Raw genomic sequence first — 20,109 nt, forward strand, 5'->3', positions numbered from 1 at the left:
CCTCTATGTTTCTGTATATCAATGTATATATCTGTCTGACTATGTGGGTAATGTAAGTAAGTACATCTATATATGTGTGTATAAAGATATATGTATATGTGTATGTCGATCTGTGGTGTGAGTGTGTGTGTGTGTGTGTGTGTGTGTGCTTAACTGTATGTAGCCTGTTTGGGGGGAGGTGGGGATGAAAGCAGAAAAAAGAATAAAGCAACAAATACTGAGCAGAGAAAAGAGTAGCAGGAAGCAAAGAAAAGATGGGCATTTTTTCTATCATTATATATTCCTTCCTGAAATGGAAATATATTGTTATATATTTTTAATCATCCTTGATGTTTTGCGGAGTACATGATAAGCTGTTCTTTTCTTTTTTAATTTTCCTTTTTTCTACTTTTTTCATTTTCTGTATATAGTCCAATAAATAACTGAATAAATAAGTGAATGAATGAATAAATGAATAAAAAAATCTAAGAAGGTACTAGTTTCTTTTTTTTATTTCATATAAAATATTCATACAACAATTTTCTGAACAGAAAAAGGTCAAATTTCACTCTAAACATTCTACTTGCGTCCTCTAGTTATCACCCATACAGAAATTACTATGCTTCTAATACTGGGACCAATAAGGCACATATTTGGAAATGAATGACAAAAACACCAGTGACAAAGTCAAATCAAAAAGCTGCTTTTTTTCACATTATAAAAAAATTTGCCCCCAAACTGAAGAGCATTGCCTAATATGTTAGCATTAATTATAAATATAGTTCTCAGAACTTCATATTGTTGGCCTAAATTTAGGTAGATTTTATATCACTTGTTTTTATCTGCATAGTTTATCTGAATAATAAATCTAACAAACCTTAAAATGTTTAACCAAACACATCAATTCAATCATCTTTGAGGAAGACAAAAAGTGTGAAAATTCCTCTTAAGATACAGATATGAAAAGCTAGTAAATCAGAGGTTGGATCAAAGAATAAGACTTCAATTTGCTGATTACGAATACATTATCCAACTTCTAGAATAAATTCGCTGGATTCTTTTTGATTTAGATTCAACATCTTTTCATTTTACTGATTCTCCAAGCACAGTTTTTAATAATCATAGTAATTAGTTAATTCAGCTGATCATGAAATAAAAACCAATAAAAGTACTTTATTTCATATCTTTTATCCTATAAATGCTAAATAATGTAAATTAATTAGGAAAATCATAAAAAGTAAAACAAAGGCCCTCAATTGAAAGCTGGTTTTCTTCTAGAAAATAATGAGTATGGAAGAGTTAATTGCCAGGCAAGTAGAATTGGAGTGGGGGGGATGGGGGACGAGGAGGAGGTTAGGAGGAAGAGAGATGGGGAAGGAAGGAAAGGTGTCAATTCTAGTTCTTCTGTCAAGGTTTCCCAACCGTACCCCTCCTCCCATACACTTGCCCAGGGTCGTATACCTAGGAAGTGTTAAGTGTCTGAGGCCAAATTTGAACTCAGGTCTTCCTGACTCCAGGGCTAATGTTTTATCCACTGCATCACATAGCTGCCCCCCCACCCCAACCATACTTTCAATATCACCAAATATCATTGAAGGAAGTAAAACTTGGAAATACATACTCAAAAGAACCTCAAATGACCTAACTTACTTGCATATGAATGAATAAATATTTATCAAGTGCTGATGATTATCTACCAAAATTGGGTTAAAACCAAGGAATACCATTTGCCCTACAAAAAATTTCACTATCCTCAAGGAGCTTATATTTTTATCAGAATAAATAACATGTGAAACACAAATTCTTGCCTTCTTTAGGAATCTATATATCCTTAAATATTCTGGTTTTCTAAATCAAAATATGGTATATTTTGATGTAAAGGTATATTTATTTTGAGCCCATTTTGCATGAAAATGCTTGTAGTATATCTTGTGGTTATTTTGTAATTCTATAATTATGAAGACCATATATCCCAAATTCTCCAAGACACTTTCAATGTGAGTTTTTGACATTTTGCAGAAGAATATAATTTTGTGTCCTAAGGAGAGGAAGCAACTATTTTATTCCCAATACACTCCAAATTTCCTGGCTGAGAGGAATTTGTTTACTTATTGATTGACTGCAGTAATGGGTATAAAGTGATCAATAATTTTCCACTATAAAATACAGAGAAAGCAGTTCAAAACAGAAACTTATAATACATACCAGGGAGACTTCTTTGTTCATAATGAGGATGCAGAACAGTTAAGGTCAATTGAAATACTCCTGAGGAATGGAGGGAAGATGTTTTTCAGAGAAGGCTCTAATCACTGAACTATTTGAAGTCAACTGCAAAAGTAACTGAAACAAATGGAAAAAAAAAAAAATCACAAAAGTAGATATTAGCCACAAAGTATTTTTTAAAGTGTTAAAGATCTAATTTTGTGGATGAATATTTATGAGTGCATTTTATGTGCCAAATGTTGTTGTTGTAGTAGTAATGCTAGTAAAGCTAGCAGTAGCAGCAGTAATAGTTATATAGTACTTAGTACTTTATAATTATATTTATATATTAAATATTAAATTTATAATTATCTCATTTGATTGGCACAACAACCCTGAGAGACAGGTTCATTATCCCATTTTACAAATGAGAAAATTGAGACAGACAGAAATTAGGTGAGTTGTCCAGAATCACAAGTGTTTGAGGTGAATCTGAACTCCAGGTCTTCCTAAGTACCAGATCAGCACTTTATCCACTGTACCACATTGTTATTCCCAACTACAAAGAAAGGCAAAATAATCATGGAGTACACTGTGTTCAGACTGTGTTTCAGATCAATTAAAATTAAAAAAAAAAAAAAAAAAAAAAAATCCTGTCAGATTACAAAAATTTATCAGGGGGAAAAAAAAAAAGATCCTAGCAGATGGTTCAGGGATGTTTCAATATTAAGAAAATAATCAGTATAATCAAATTATAATTATCTCAATAAAGACAAAAGACCTTTGACAAAATATAACATGAATTTGTAAGAACATTTAAGTATTAGCACAGAGAGATATTTTTTAATATGACAAAAATAGCTATCTAAAACAAGTAGCAATTTTATGGAAAGGTGACGATATGCTAGAAAAATACTTCCTCCAAAATACAATAGATCAGAAGATGCCTTTGGATTATATCTGATATAATTCTAGAAATACTAAAGATAATAGGTGGAGCAGCTAGCTGGTGTAGTAGATAGAGTACCAGCTCTGAAGTCAGGAGGACCTAAGTTCAAATTTAGCCTCAAACCATAATATGTCTTAGCTGTGTGACCCTGGGCAAGTCACTTAATCCCAATTGACTCAGGAAAAAAAAAAAAAAAAAAGATGAAAAAATAAATATACAGATATAGTCAAAAAGGAGATAAAAACAATGACTATTCAACAGCATTGCTATATAACAAAATCTAAGAGGCAATAATAGAGAAATATTATTTAAAGTAACAAGAAAATGCAAATATTTGGGAATAAGTTGCACCAAACCACATTCAATAGCAGTAGAGATTAAATTACAAAGTGTTCCTTAAAATAATAATAATAATAACTGAAACATTTGGAGTAAAATTCATTACACATAGTTGACATGTACCAAAGTAATAAAAATGAAAAAACCTAATGTAATATCTTAAAGAAATAATTTAATCTTTCTGGGCCTAGGTTTTAAAAAGCTATCAAATGAGGGAATTACACTACACTAAATGACTTCTAAGGTCCCTTCCAGCATTAGATCCAACAATATAACTTTGTCTATGTTATAATATTAGTAACATTTTAGACTCCACAATGAAGACAAGACATAATCCCAAAGTACCCTGCTAACATTTGAGAAACAAGTCTCATCAGCAATTTCTACATGTGGTCAGTCTCCTTTGTGTTAATTCTTATGATCTATAAAATTTGAGACAAAGACTCTGAGGAATTAAATAAATTAAAAACACAAATTTACTAAACTACAAAACAAATACAAAATAAGAAAAAATAAAATAGAAAAAGGAAAAACAAAACAATACATGACAATACATTGTCATGTGCCCAGCAGAATATGGAGAATTCAAAATATGTAAAAATAAATTTCCATTTCAAGAAAGCACAACAAAAGACATTATATTCATGGTTGGCCATCCTTTCTTTGCTTCCTTGTAGGTTATTCTTTTGTTCTCTGCTTTTCATTTTTAATTTTTTTCTTCCATTCCTTCTGTCTTCCCCTTACTTCCCCCAAGCAGGCAAAAGTTAAGCACAGATATATTTATAGAAACATATATGTAAATATATACATGCTCATATATATACATATTCACATATATCTACAATCACCTACATAATCACATATATATCTACATGTATACATAAATATATGTATATATACACATACACAGACATGCATCTAAAACAATATTAATATGGCTAACACAATATAGATTTCTCTCTTGATGGAATCTTTAAGTTGACTTTACTTTTTTTTTTTAATTCTACTTCTAATCATTGTTACTGAGTTTGTAAATGTCTCTTATTTCCTATCCCTTGTAACTCTTTAACTTTAGTTCTACCACTTAACTTGCAAGATTATTTAATCTCTACACAGGATGGATCCTTGTTATCTTTTCCCCCCAACCCTTTCCCTAATCACCCGCCTGTACCCCACTTTTTTCTTTTCTTTTTCCCAAATTCATTTTATTTGAAGAAACAGGATAAGAAAACAGAAAAATAATACAAAAGAAAATATTATAATGTGTCCAGAAGAATATCATGGAGGATTCAAAATATTTAAAAACAAATGCCAATTTAAGAAAGTATATGTGTGTATATGTATGCATATATATGTATATAATGTACATATATATTAGAAGAATTTATATTCATGAATTCCAATGTCTCTCTACATCTTTGTAAATCATTTTGTTCTCTGCTGCACACTTTTTACTTTATTCTTTTTAACCCTGCCCTATAGGCTATACTTAAAAAAGGATATTTATAAACATAAACACACACATATATCCTTTTCATCCCCCACCCTTAACTGTAGCTACAATATATTTATGTATACATATATAGATATATACTTATATCCAATCACTCACACATACACATACCTCACATAAATACATGTCTTCATTATCCCTGCTGACTCTTTCATTAAGTTCTGCTCTATAACTTCACTTACAATTACTTAACCTCCCAACCCAGGGATCCCTCCCTTTGTCATCTTCCCTCACCATTTGCTTTCCCATACATCTATCCCTCACCAGTTATGGTGCTTTTACCCTTCATGGTATATATGTAGTAGTGCCTATGAATCCATTCCTAATCTAATTTAATGAACCCATCTCCCCCTTTAATGCCTCTGTGTCTATTCTTCCTTTGCACTTCATTTGTATAACATAATTATCATTTTTATCTTTACTCTGCCAATCTTTCTTTTGAGCTTACCCTATTATTGATGTAAATCTTAAACATAAAGTATATTTTCCCATATAAAAAAAATAAATAAATAAACAAATTGTCCATATTTAAACAGTTTGTCCTCGTTTTATTCCTTAAAATTGCTTTTTGACATTGGCTCATATGTGTTAAATTTTCTGTTAAACTCGGGTTTGCTTGAAAGAAAGTCCTGAAAGATGAAGAAATTAAAACCATTTATAGCCGTACAAAAGAATGCTCTGAATCATTATTGATCAGAGATATGCAAATTATAACAACTCTGAGGTACCACTACACTCCTCTCAGATTGTCTAAGATGACAATGCAGATGTGGGAAAAATGCAGATGTGGGAAAACTAAACTGTTGGCGGAGCTGTTAACTGATCCAACCATTCTGGAGAGCAATTTGGAACTATCTGCAAAGGGCTATCAAACTATGCATACCCTTTGATCCAACAGAGTGTCTCTACTGGGTATATATCCCAAAGAGATCACAAAAATGGGAAAAGGACCTATGTATGCAAAAATGCTTGTAGCAGTCCTGTTTGTAGTGGTAAGAAACTGAAAATTGAGTGGATGCCCATCAGTTGGAGAATGGCTGAATAAGTTATGGTATATGAATGTTATGAATATTATTGTTCTATAAGAAATCAGCTGCCCTGCCCAACCACTTCAGCTCTCACCAGGTATGCTAGTTCCTTCTTGCCCAAGGTTGCATCTCACCAGCACAGCTGTCTTGGCATTCCTTATGAGAAGCTCCCTCAGTCTTCCTGGACTCAGCTTTTTGGCTCAATATGTTTGCTCTTCAGGAGGTAAACATTCTTTTGGCTAGGGCTGAGACTATCTCTGGATCCAGCTAACGTTTTCTGAGGAGCTAGCATGGAGGTGTTTACACTTCACCTTGGCTAAACCTCTGACCTAAGGTCTTTCTTTTGGTGTTCTTGGGTTGTATCAGAAGGCCTTCTGTTCTTCTCTGTCTTATTTTATTTTGTTTCCCTGAAGAACAATGCAAAGAGCTTGAAATGTTCTGCCCTAGTCCATCATATTCCCTTCGATGGATTTTTTCAATGCCTATTTTCCCCTCTGATTCCAAGACATCAGAACGATTTTTCTTGATTTCTTGAAAGGTACAGGTCCTGCTTTTGATTATGATTTTCAGATAGTCCAATGACTCTAATACAATCTCTCTTGGACTTATTTATTTTCCAGGTGAGTTGTTTTCCCATGAGGTATTTTACATTTTTTGGGTTTGTTTTTCCATTCTTTTTAATTCATTTGGATTTCTTAACAAAATTAGCTTTCACTTAACCAATTTTAATTTTTAAGGAGTTGTTTTCCTCAATGAGATTTTCTACTTTCTTTTCCATTGGGCAATTTGTACTCTTTACTACTTAAGAGTTTTCTGAGTTGTTCACTTTTTTCATAATGTTTCTGCATTACTCTCATTTCTTTTCCAAATTTTTTTTCTACCTCTCTTGTATTATTTTATAGCTACTTTTTGAGCTTTTCCATATAATTTTTTCTGGAACTGAGACAACTTCCCATTTTTCTTCAAGCTTTTGTCCATAGTTGTTTTGACGGTTTTCCCCTTCTGAGTTTGTATCTTGTTTTTCGCTGACACCATAATAATTTTCTATGGTTAGATTTGTTTTCTTTGTTGTTTTCTGTTCTTTTTGGGGAGAGAGAAAAGGGAACAGCTTTTTTTCCCCTTTTCTAGTAAATTCAAGCTCTGCTCCCATGGTGGAAGGAATGCTGCCTCAGGCTTGTGTGTGAGTGGCTACCATTTATCTAATATCAGTTTATCTAGTACTATACTGATATTGCCCTGAGGCCCATGAGGGACCCTCAAGTTTGGTCTACCTAAGGAGGTAGAGTGGGAAGATGCCTGGTGCCTAGAGGCAATAGAGATCTGGTATGTGCCTGAGGCCCATAAGATATTTCTGATTTGCCTCAAGGTTATACTGAAGCATTTGGTGGTCTAGCTGCCTGAATGGATGCCCACCTAATCTAGATCCACATCCCAAAACATAAGGGTTGGCTGCTGGAGGATGAAGTCTGGCTGATGAGGAGAACTGTCCATGCTGGATCTATACCAAAGTACAAAAGAACATGGTAGTTCCTCAATCTGGAGTACTCCATCTCCTTTGGCTGTAGGCCAAAAGACAAGGAGTATCCTGGTGTTGGTGTTCTACCACACTGGGGCTCAGAATATGCTGGGCTTATTGGAAAGCTTCTTGTCCTGGACTGTCCTCACCTTCCCTCACTTAAATGTAATAGGTCTTCCTATAATCCATCACTAATCCTGAGCTAAAAAATTGTTTCACTCCCTCACCTTCCTGATTCTGCCACTCCAGGACCTGTCTCATGGCACTATGTTATGGTTGCATATAGGGAAACATGGAAGAGTTACAGTAATTCACTGCTTCTTCTCCATCTCAGCTCCCAGGAGTAGAAAACCTCCCTATACCCATTTTTGACATTTGAAGGAATAAAAAATCTACTAATTTTGTTGAACCCATAGCAGTAAGACTTGTAGCCCCTTGATAATGAGGTTAATATTTTCCTTTAAAAAAAAAAAGGCAATAAAATGACCTGAAAAATTAATTGTTCCAAGGGATTAAGACTTGTATCTTCCTAGTCACTTAAGGCATTAAAGTCTAGCATGTACCTTCCATTGCTGTGCAAAAAACATATCAGGTACGGCACTGTAGCAAATGAAGCCAGAAGATCTGTGCCCAGCTGAGGTAAAGCTTTATATATGATAAATATCTTTCCCATGCCATTAATAAAAAAAATTTTTTTTCTTTAAGTGGTTTATGGCTTACAAGTATTTCATCTCATTCTGACCTCAAAGCTAAATAACTGGATGCAATCAGTTAACCCAGAACACCTTCACTGAAACCAATTTGGATATTTCATCATAGCATGCGATAACTTAGGATTCTCAAAACATATAAAAGGAGACCACAATCTATAGCAGATCTTATCAAGATGTCAAGGACTTTGATTATACACTTGGTGAGAAACTTTGTGTTTGTCTTCTGTGGAATAGCACAGTTAAGTATGAAAAAACCTCATAATTAGATTAGATGATTAAATACCAGGTGATAAACTTTTCAGGCTATCGAAACTCAAAATAACATCTAATAAGAAGCAGTAAACCTAAAAGTAGAAAGGAAGTATTCATACTAATGAAATTATGGATTTTTTTAAGTAGTTAATTTCTTAATATCTTATGTAATATAATGACAGGTTACAATCAAAAGGCACTGTATTTTGGTAGTGTTTAAGTAATTTCAAAAAATGCTTATTTATGTATTCTTTGAGCTATGAAATCCCATATTTAGCCTGAATTATCTCTGTAGGCTAAACCTGATTTGAAAATGGGCATATATGGGGACAGCTAGATGGCGCGATGGATGCAGCACCAGCCCTGAAGTCAGGAGGACCTGAGTTCAAATGTGACCTCAGACACTTAACACTTCCTAGCTGTGTGACCCAAGGCAAATCACTTAACCCCAACTGCAAAAGGGGAAAAAAGAGACAGACAGACAGACAGACAGACAGACAGACAGACAGAGACAGACAGGAGAGACAGAGACACACAGAGAGAGACAGAGACAGAGATAGAGAAAAAGACACAGAGACAGATAGAGAGACAGAGACAGAGAGAGAGAAGGAGAAAGGGAGAGACAGAGAGGGAGAAGGAGAGAAGGGAGAGAAAATGGTATGTGTGGATGAAATATAGCAAAGTCAAAGCTGTCCTTTGCCAACCCTTCAAAATTCTGATTTCCCCATCATGTGTCTGACATATGAAGAAAGGGACTACCAACTATATCTTTTATTAATTTTTATATATCATTAAAATCAAGTCATTGTCAAATCATGGTATTTCTTTCTCTAATGACATACACTGTGAATTGCTTATTGTTCTTATAAATCCTACTAGAGCAAGTTTTCTAATAATTAGAGATTAAAAAAAAAAAAAAATAGGCTGCCATTGCGACATGTCACTAATTATTTGTAGTATGTATATTCCAGTACAGATGGAGTCATGGGTGTGATGCAAGAAAATAATAATCTATATTGGGGACAAAGGTTAAACATTGTCAAAGTTCTTGAGTGTCCCTTGAATGCTTCTTGGACCAAGAAAAACATGAAGAACTAAAAGAAACATAGACACAAGATAAACATGGAAACAAGAATATAGAGCCAGAAAAATGGAATAATAGAAATAACAAATACAAAGAAACAAGATACAAAATTGATATGAAGTTAGATGTTTATTAAGATAAGGTAAAAGAAAAAATATACCTAAAATAAGGAAACAGGCTCAACTCAAAGTTCTGAAATTAGTTATAATCTTAGGCAAATCATTGTCATTGTAAACACATATCTGTCACTTACTAGGTGACAGAAGTAGCTCTTCATAGCTGTGGCTCATGCTAAAGCTCCCCAAACTGCAAAAGCTACTCCAGTCCAAACATATCTAAACAGAAATCCCCCTGCAACATATTCACTGAGTACTTAACTAGCTTCTCCATGAACCCATTCAATAAAGGAGAATGAAGTACATTTCCAAGGCAGTCCATTCTATTTTTTGAAATCTCTAATTAGAAAAAAAATTTATACCCAATATAAATATGCTTCTCCACAACTTCCAAAAGTCAAAACTATTTCTGTTCTACAGTCTGAAAAGAGATCTACTACTGATTACAAAAGAATGCCTTTCAAATACATGATGACAGAAGCAGAAATAGAACTCCCATCAAATTTTTTTCTTCTCTTGGGTAAACTAGTTCTCTCAACTAATACTGAAATAATAACAACCTCTTCAGTCCCTTCATTACACTGATCAGCTTCCTCAGAAGGGAACATCACTTTCTAGATATGATCTGTCTCAGGCAAAATACAAAGTTATTAATATCTTTCTTTTTCTGGCCATCACACATCTTGTCATACTAAGCTTTCATTAAGTTAATCAAAGCTCCAAATCTTTTACAATACCATATATAGGCTAACCCTACCTCCAATTTGTACTCAAGGCTGGTAACTTTTTTTATAAAGAATGACACTAATACAACACAACACTTCCCTCCTTCTTCCCCCCTCCCATTAAAAAAGTTACTAATTAAAAGATTACCCATTAAAATGTCTATCTACCACCCTGGAAGGGCAAAATGTAGTTAATTCTTTGCTCAAAAACTCAATTTTTTTTACCTATTAATTTGGCTTTTGCTGCCCTCTAGCTTTGAATTTGAATTGCTTCATCTTTCTGATATTCAGATCTCATGAACTTACCTAGTTTATCTCAACATATATTGGCAGCATTCTCCAACTGATAAATGGTAAAGGATATGAACAGTCAATTTTCAGGTGAAGAAACTAAAACAAGTTCTATTCATATAATAAGGTGCTCTAAATCACTATTGATCAAAGAAATGCAAATTAAAACAAGTATGAGGCTAAAATGACAAGAAAAGATAATGACAATGATTGTTATGTGAGAAAATTGGGATACTAATACATTGTTGGTGGAGTTGTGAACTGATACAACCATTCTGGAGAGTAATTTGGATATATGCCCAAAGAACTATCAAACTATGCATACCCTTTGATCCAGCAGTGTTTCTATTGGGCTTATATCCCAAAGAGATCTTAAAGGCAGGAAAGGGACCCCCATGTGCAAAAATGTTTGTGTCAGCCCTTTTTGTAGTGGAAAGAATCAGGAAACACTGAATGCCCATCAGTTGGAAAATGGCTGAATAAGTTATAGTATATGGATGTTATTGAATATTATTACTGTAAAAGAAAAGATCAGCAGGATGATTTCAAAAAGGCCTGGAGAGACTTACATTAACTGATGTTCATGTGAAATGAGCAGAACCAGGAGATCATTGTACACAGCAAAGCAAGATTATTCAATGATCAATTCTGATGGATGTGACTCTTTTGAACAATGAAATGACTCAGGGCAGTTCCAATGGTCTTGTGATAAAGAGAGCCATCTGTATACCCAGAGAGAGGCCTGAGGGACTGAGTATGGATCACAAGATAGTATTTTCACTCTTTTGTTGTTCTTTGTTTGCATTTTGTTTTCTTTCTCATTTTGTTCCTTTTTGATCTGATTTTTCTTGTATAGCATTATAAATGTGGAAATATGTATAGAAGAATCACACATGTTTAATGTATATTGAATTACTTGATGTGAGGGAGATTGGATGGAGGAAGGGAGGGAGAAAAATGTGGAACACAAGGTTTTGCCTGAATGTTGAAATCTATCTTTGTATATATTTTGAAAACAAAAAAAGATTGGTAGCTATTACAAAAACATATGTAATGAACAAACCACTGGATTTGGAGTCAAAAGATCAGGATCTGAATCTCATATCTAACACTTTCTAGCTATATGACCATTAGCAAATGATTACCTTTTCAGAACATAACTGTATTATGACAGTTAAGACATACTTACAATATTTATGTCATAGGGTTATTATGAAGAAAAAGCTATAAAAACTTTTAAGCGTAAAATTATTAGAAAAGCATTTTGTACTTACAGGATTCAAAACACATTATGTGAAAAGTATCAACACCCCCCCAATTCACAGCTGTCTACTAGAAATACCCATAGTATTAATGTAGCTATCCCACCATCTTCAATCTCACATATGCAAGGAGGTATCTACAAAGGTATCTAGTCTACATCTCTCAAGTGGAGAAGTAGGGAAGCAGTAACAACTGCAGGGGCAATTGAGATTCAAACTCATAAGTAACAGGCTAGGTAGGGTTATTCCCTAATTCCTTTTAAGGATAGAAAAATTCATGCTTGGAATCTATTACCATATCATTGACTATACAACTGGCCCACTAGGAGTCAAAAAAAAAAAAAAAAAAAATCAAGCTAAGATTAGTTACTAAAGGATTGTCATATCAAAATGAAACTTTTAAGAAGTTCAAAAAGCAGTATGTGATAAGGAAGGGAAGAAAAAAGAAGGGAAGTATGGGGGAAGGAAGGAAAGAGAAAGGAAAAAAGGGGGTAGGTGTAGGAGGGATGGGGGATTGAGGAGGAAGAAAAGAAGGAAGAAAGGGAGTGAGGGAGGAAAAAAGAGAGGGAGGGAGGAAGGAAGGAAGGCCATCATGATTTTGAAAATGAAATACCACTAAATCTGACACTGTAACTGATTTGTCCCTGAATGGATCATAACGTTTACTAAGTAAAAGAAAAGCTCTTATCCCTTGTAAAAAGACTTTAAAGTTTCCTTTAAATACTGGATAGCACTCTGGAAATGCATTAAAGGAGGCAAAGTTTCCTAGTATATCCTAAATGTCCTTTCTCTTTTCACCCTAAAATATAGGAGTGCTTTTTAAATTTATGAGATAAAAAGGGATTTCCAAGCAAGTAAGATTTCTATCAATGAGTACAAGATAATTACGCCTTGGTAGATATAAAGATCACAAACTACCTAGGGAGGCTTATGTGACTTCCCAAGAAACTTCCAATTATCAAGATGGCAGTAGTACAAGAGGACACAATATAAAACTGACAAAACTAACAACAATCGCTAAGATTAGGTCTATCCTCTGCAAATTTTTTCTACTGAAAAATTTCATGAAAAGAAATGCATTATTTATAAATTCAGTTCCAGATTAGGACAAACAAGCCCCCGTTCTCTAAACCTTGGAGGATGTGATCAATACACTCTATCAGGAAAAATATGGACCTTTGTCCAGTGGCTTAAAAGATTTGTAGCATCACTATACTAGCTACTCTATAACTAGTCTACTCATATACAAAAGTAGATAAATCACACTTGATTTAATGATAGAATGTATATGGTTAAGGTTTAAAAAATAGTTTACAAATATTTTTTTCATTTTATAATCACAACTTGTGATTATGTGGCTATTTTTATTCCCATTATACAAATGAGGAAAAGTGAGGATGAAAAAGATCAAGTGACTCTTCCAACTAACACTGCTAATAAATAGGATTTGAACTTGGTTCTTCCTGTAAAGCACTCTATCATACCACCTACCTGCATAAGTATTTTTGAAAGACCTATTCTATAAAGAGCACTATACTAGTCACTAGGGAAAATACAAAATTTAGATAAAAATGTTAATACTTGGTTCCTTTTTTTTTTTCCCTGAGGCTGGGGTTAAGTGACTTGCCCAGGGTCACACAGCTAGGAAGTGTTAAGTGTCTGAGACCATATTTGAACTCAGGTTCTCCTGAATTCAAGGCTGGTGCCCTATCCACTACGCCACCTAGCTGCCCCAATATTTGGTTCCTTAAGGACCAAGAAATCTATAAGAAGAAATAGGTAAAACATAAAATATTATATTATATATACATTAGAGAGCTACAAATCAAAGTGTGAAATAAGATGAACTCCAAAAGGTTTTAAGTATGATTACCAAATGGGAAAATCAAGAAAGACTTGATGGTTGAAAACTTTTCAAAGTCCTCAAGAATTCTATTTGCAAAATCCTCAAAATCTCTATGCAAAGGAAAAAGTGAGTATTTGGTGAGTGAGAACATGCAAGATGGTCAGTTACACTAAACCAGAGAGATCTGAGGCAGGAAGACTATTAGAAAGTGATCTTCATAGTCTAAACAAAAGGTGATGATAGAAAGTCATTTAACCTCTGTTTGTCAAAGTTTTCTTATCTCTACTATGAAGATTAAAGGAGTAAGGGGAGCACTTGATACTTGACCCTCACTCTCATCTGAACTGGTCAAAGGAGGAAAGAACATATACACATATAGACTTGTGTAAGAAATACATTTCTCTCAATATGGAAATAAGAAGGAAGCTGAAGAAAAGAAAAGGAGAAATTTGAAGAAGAATAGATCAAGCAAAACAAATTCTAACTAAGGATGTACAAGAAAACTTACAACTCTTTTTGAGGTGGCAAAGAATGGGAATTCAAAGAAGTGTTCATAAATAGGAAAATGGCTTAAAAAATTATAAAATCTAAATGATATAATAATACTACAGAATCATAGAATAAATGATAGAAAAAATTATGAAAAGAATGTCAACAGAAACCAAGGAAGACTAGTATGAATTGACAGAAAGAGAACCGGACATAAAGGCAGCTATATTATAAAGACATAAACTTTTAAAGAATTAGGAACTCTTGTAAGTATAATAACTGATTATGATTCCAGAGGATTAATGATGAAATGCTACTGACAAAAGGATAAAAGAAAACCTAAAAGTACACACTAAAACTTGTGGTTTTTTTTAACATGAACAAAGGAAGAAAATTGTTTCACTTCATTATATTTTTTGTAACATTTTTGTTTTTCTTTCATTCTTAATTAAAAGGAGATTAGAGTGGGTGAGATAGAAGGATTTTTGTTGATTAAAAAAACTACACTTTTAAAAAATATATAAATGGAAAAATGAAGTCTCAGACTACTGGAAAAAATTCTTATGTGATAATCCCTGCTGAGAACAGATCAATAAGGTCAATTTTTGTTCATGCAATATAGTACTTTTTAAAAGCTTATCATTCTAAGTATTCTGTCTTGATCTCATTAAAATTTGTCCAGGCTAAATTTTGATTTAGCCACAGACCAAAACTGTTTCAGAGAAAGAAATAATGCAACTATGCTTAATATAAAAGACTACTTTTAAGATGTAGTTTATCCCACATTTAATGATGCTTAAAAAAAAAAAAAAAAAAAAAAGGTGGTGGTGTGGTATAAAGATCCTGTCAATTGTAGATGATAACAGGAGAAAATTTAGATGTCAGAAAATGCATTTGGTAATTCTCGTTTAATTTTAAAATGTGTAAGTACATATGTACTTATACATACACACATTCTTCACTAGGCCCTGTTGTCCCCTTTCCTCTATCTCATAGTCCATCTCCCAGGAAAAGCTTTCTATACTCTACCTCACTTCTCACTCATTTCGTAAGTTCTTACAATTTAGCTTCTTTCCTACTACTCATTAAAACTTTTTTTTTCCAATGATCTCTTAATAGCTAATCTAATTTCTACATCTTCCTTGACTTCTCTATACTACTTGACACTACTGCAACCTCCTTCCCTTCTATAAATCCTTATGGTATTATCATTAATCATGTCCAACAGAAAGAGATTAGGAAGAAAGTTTCTCTAGTTCTCAATAAATGAAAAACCATTAAATAATGAAAGGTCATTCCAGGGAAGTTTGGGTAAACAATAGGAACAAAGCTGAACAACTGTGTGGACCTGGTCATGTCATTTAACTTGTAAATATTTTAGTATTTAGAATTATTAAATCAACAGATTAGATTACATAATCTATAAGTCCCTTCCAACTCTCACCTTCCATATTCCAAATCAGTCAACCAACAATTATCTTTTAAGTGCCTATGTGCTATCTTGAATTAGTCCCTTGCTAATTTGACTACCACCCTAGCTCGGGTTTTCCTTACTACTTGAACAACTCTCACAGCCTTCTAATTGATCTTCCTGCTTGCCATCCTCTTCTAACCAACCTGTCAAACCATTTCATCCTGGCATTTATAATGAAATTCCCAATGCACCAGAGATATACAATACCTTAAGGATCTAGTATTTTACTATGACTTTGGGCTCTATCAAAGTACAATTTGATTAGGATAATAGAGATATCTTCTATGACTCTTCCAATATTAAAATTCTAAATTAATGTGGAATTTGAAGAAAGGGGAAGAGGGAAAAAGAAAAGATTCTAACTCAGATTGATCCAAGAAAACACACTGTGGCAAAGCATCATAAGAAATAGTTTGAGATTAAGGAAAAGGGATTTGGGGTACATTTGGTATGTATGCACAAAGGGTACCATTTTCTAAGCTAGTGTTTTCTTAACCTGAAATCTATGAGCTGATTTGTTTTTTTTAGTATTTTAAACATTGTATTTCAATATTACTGGTTTCCTTTGTAATTTTACATATTTTATTTTATACATTTACATGTAAGACACAAAAGAGGATAAAAACCCTAATTTTAAAATGATTGTTGTCCATGTATTTCAATGTATTTAACATGTATTGGACTCCCTGCCAGATAGGGGAGGGGGTGGGGAGAAGAAGGGGAAAATTTGCAACAAAAGGTTATGCAAGAGTCAATGCTGGAAAAATTACCCTTGCATATTCTTTGTAAATAAAAAGCTTCAATAAAAACAAACAAATAAATAAAGTGAAATGATTGTTCTCTATTCTCCCTTAACTTCTCTTTAAAAGCTCAAATTTTAGGGAAACTGCATATATAATAAGCTTTCAAATATCTTGAAGCTTCTGATTCTTAGTTTTAAAAAAATCTGATTTGTTCTCTTGAACCAAATATTTTAATATTTGGGCCTCTGTTTTTAATACCTGTTTAGTGTTTCAGATTTTTGTGCTTGTTCCAGATTAAATTATGGTTTTGACTAGTTAAAGCAAAATCTATTACAACAGGATAGTGGCACATTTTAAGTACAATTTGTGGCACTGTCATATTGAAACAGTTATCCAGTAAAAGTTTCTTCTACAGCATGGAAAGATTTATATAAACTCATGCAAAATGAAGTAATTAAAGCCAAGAAAACAATAATCACAAATTATAATGTAAATCTTACTACAATGATCTGTGCAGACTTCTCCATGTCTGTCTTGTAAGTAGTAGCATACAATGCCCTTTTGATCACATTGCCAAATATGACAATTTCATTTCTCTATTTGAAATATGTTGAGTGCTAATGCTTTCTTCTGTTTTTTTGTTCCCTCAAAAAGATTTCACTAGTATAACTACTACCCTTACTTTCTGTTCACAATGTATGGTACAGAAATAGTGAGGGGTCATCATTTAAAAAAAAAGCTGGAGAGATCTCTAGAGTAAAGCAAAGTTTATTGTACATTCTCACGAGAAGGGCATCCCACCCTTCCAGCAGACAATCGAAGAGAGGAAGCGCCTCCTGTGGGCAGGACAGCACCTTTAATCCCTAATGCAAAATACCCCCTTCCCACCACTGACCCTCATCCTCACTGGCTGAGAGTCTTATATTCTAAACGAGAGATCTACCCACGAAATTGAACTTGACCAATAAGTACATAGTTGTCCATATTTGACTGAAATAGAGAGGAAATTGTGTCATGGGAGGATAGCAGGAAGAGGACTCAATTATGCCATTGAATCAATGCTCAAAGTCCTTCAGGCCTACTCAAACTCTGAAGTAGATGAAGCCTTACTCGATTTTCACAACTGTCTTGAAAGATCTCTCATCTCATTCAACAACAAATAAATTCAGGATGCTTACTTGGATAGGAATTTGGGCTAGTAGGATCACTTCGTTTGTAGTTTTAAATGATGTGTGGAGACATCTTGTGGAATGGAATAGGCTGCTTGAATGAGTGCTTATGGCTTCAAGAAATTGCAAACTAGAATTCAGACTGCTATTCTGAATCTTTATCATGTCTGGAACAAAACATGTTCTCATGTCAAGCACAAAACAGAAGACAACAGTTACAAAAAAATTACAAACTATAATTTGATCCTACTGAAGAAATGTAAAATATCTCCCCTTTCCCACTCCTTTGCAAAAGTAGAGGTTCCCCAGTTGTGACAACATATAACAAAAGTTCTGTCAACAAAAATGTTAGTTTTAAAAATATTAGTTCTGCTGAATTTATGTTCTTTTATTCCTCTTCATTTTAATTCTTTGTTATAAAGATCAGCTCTTTATTCTGTATAGATGTTTAGTTTTTATCACATTTCAGTGAACTTTGCCATATAAAAAAGTTTCTGAGAAAGAATTATAAAAATAAACTTTTTAATTAATATAATTTTAAAATTACCTTTTAACCTTATTTTATTTCTAAATTACAATAATGTACAAATTTTAAGATAACTACATTCATATAAGGTCTCCAAAGACAAAATTTGGGAGCCTATCATGAAAACTATCTCATTATTTATTCTTATTCTCCAATCAATCATTAGAAAATTTGTCAATCTGTACAGAGATTAGGAACTGATGGCTAAAATGAGATAAGAAATAAATCTCTCATTAAAATCTTTCTCAATTTTCACTAAACTGAGTCTAACTGAAATGACAAAAAGTAGCAAGCAGCAATCCAGTAATGAACACATAGTAATTCTAAGACTAAAATGGGCCCAAAGGAAAACTTGATGAATTCTTATTTCTTGCAAGAGGAAAAGAGTATTTTCCAAAGAATGAGCTCTAGAAAATTACTCCATCCCAATTGACACCATCATCAATCTTTTCAGAAGAACAAAAGTAGGATTAGGAAACTCAGGATGTATTTAAGATCTATTTTTTTTAACAACACCATGTATAATCGAATATTAAAAAATTACATTTTATGAATTTAAGCACTTGAATTTTGAAATTATGTCATATCATATTTAAATGCCAACTTCCTGAGAAATAAAAATTTTAGTGTGCACATTGTTGGCAAATGTACTAAATTATAACTTCCATTAAGAAGGCAATATACATCTTAACTGCAATTAATCTGGCTCGGCAGAACCTTTTCTTACCACCCCAACCCAAACTTAGGTTAAATATCTTCCTTTTAAATTCCTATAGCAAAGCTTTTTAAATTGTGGGGTTTGTATAACTGAACAGGGTAGATGGGGGAAGAGGTATGATTAGTAAATATTTTATTTGTATAACTATTTTATATACTTATATATCTGGGGTCACTTAAAATTAACAAAGTACTGCTGCTTTATTTCTTCTATTAGGCTTATGAACTGTTATCATGTACTGTGAATTACTTTTTCACATGTTTGTTTCATTAACCATTCATATTCCTTTATATCTCTTGAAATGCTTAACACAATGTCTTTATATAACTGGCATGAATTTTTAAATTTGATATGACAGGATATATGTTTTTATTTATTTCCTTATTTACTTATTTTCTGAGGCTAGGGTTAAGTGACTTGCCCAGGGTCACACAGCTAGGAAGTGTTATGTGTCTGAGACCAGATAGGAACTCAGGTCCTCCTGAATTCAGGGCTGGTGCTCTAGCTGCCCCCCAGGATATGTTTCAAATAGGATTCCCTAAGTACCAAGTTGTTGTTGGGTTTTTTTTTCCTAATTTAACTGTTATGTTATGTTTGTTGAATTTACTAAGAAAAGAACCAAAGGAGAATTCCCAACATATAGCAAACCATGAAGGTGGAGCAAGACATGTTATGGCTAAAAACTGGCCAATTTAATTTAAGCATAGAAAGGGATTCTAAATCACTTTTGTGTCATGGACCCTTTAGGCAATCTTGTGAATTCTATGGACCCCATCTCGGAATAATCTTTTAAATGTACAAAATAAAAACACACAGGTTTACAAAGGAAGTCAGTTGTATTATGATATAATATAAAATTTTTTTTAAATTCTCAGATCCTCTTACACATCATACACATCATTTTAAGAATGCCTAATATGGAATATGTGGATTTTTTTCCCACATTTTTTTTTCAGATAAAGAGCATATATAAATCCTTTTTTTGTTGCAAAAATTAATAGGGCAAATACAAGGGAAAAGATTGACATGGAAAGATAGTGAAGTTACTGCTTTAGTCCTAAGTAGATGGCAACAATGTGATGTGATACTTAGGCAAGAGAGAAGGGGATAGATGAGAGAATAATTTTCAAGGAGATTCAAGAGAACATCCTCTTTTCTTTGATCAAAATTCTACT

At 33.2% G+C, this 20,109-nt stretch overlaps 1 protein-coding gene across 12 annotated transcripts in view; it reads right to left on the minus strand.

The window, feature by feature from the left end:
• The window catches only part of NCOA1 (nuclear receptor coactivator 1), a 186,924-nt gene that overhangs the window by 104,892 nt on the left and 61,923 nt on the right, over positions 1–20,109 (minus strand). For all 12 annotated transcript variants that reach the window (XM_074288361.1, XM_074288358.1, XM_074288363.1 and 9 more), the window contains one exon: positions 2,185–2,319. The gene's annotated coding sequence lies outside the window, so the exon portion shown is untranslated. The remainder of the gene's footprint in view (positions 1–2,184; positions 2,320–20,109) is intronic.

Source organism: Sminthopsis crassicaudata, chromosome 2, assembly GCF_048593235.1.
Source record: "Sminthopsis crassicaudata isolate SCR6 chromosome 2, ASM4859323v1, whole genome shotgun sequence".
NCBI classification, from domain to species: Eukaryota; Metazoa; Chordata; class Mammalia; order Dasyuromorphia; family Dasyuridae; genus Sminthopsis; species Sminthopsis crassicaudata.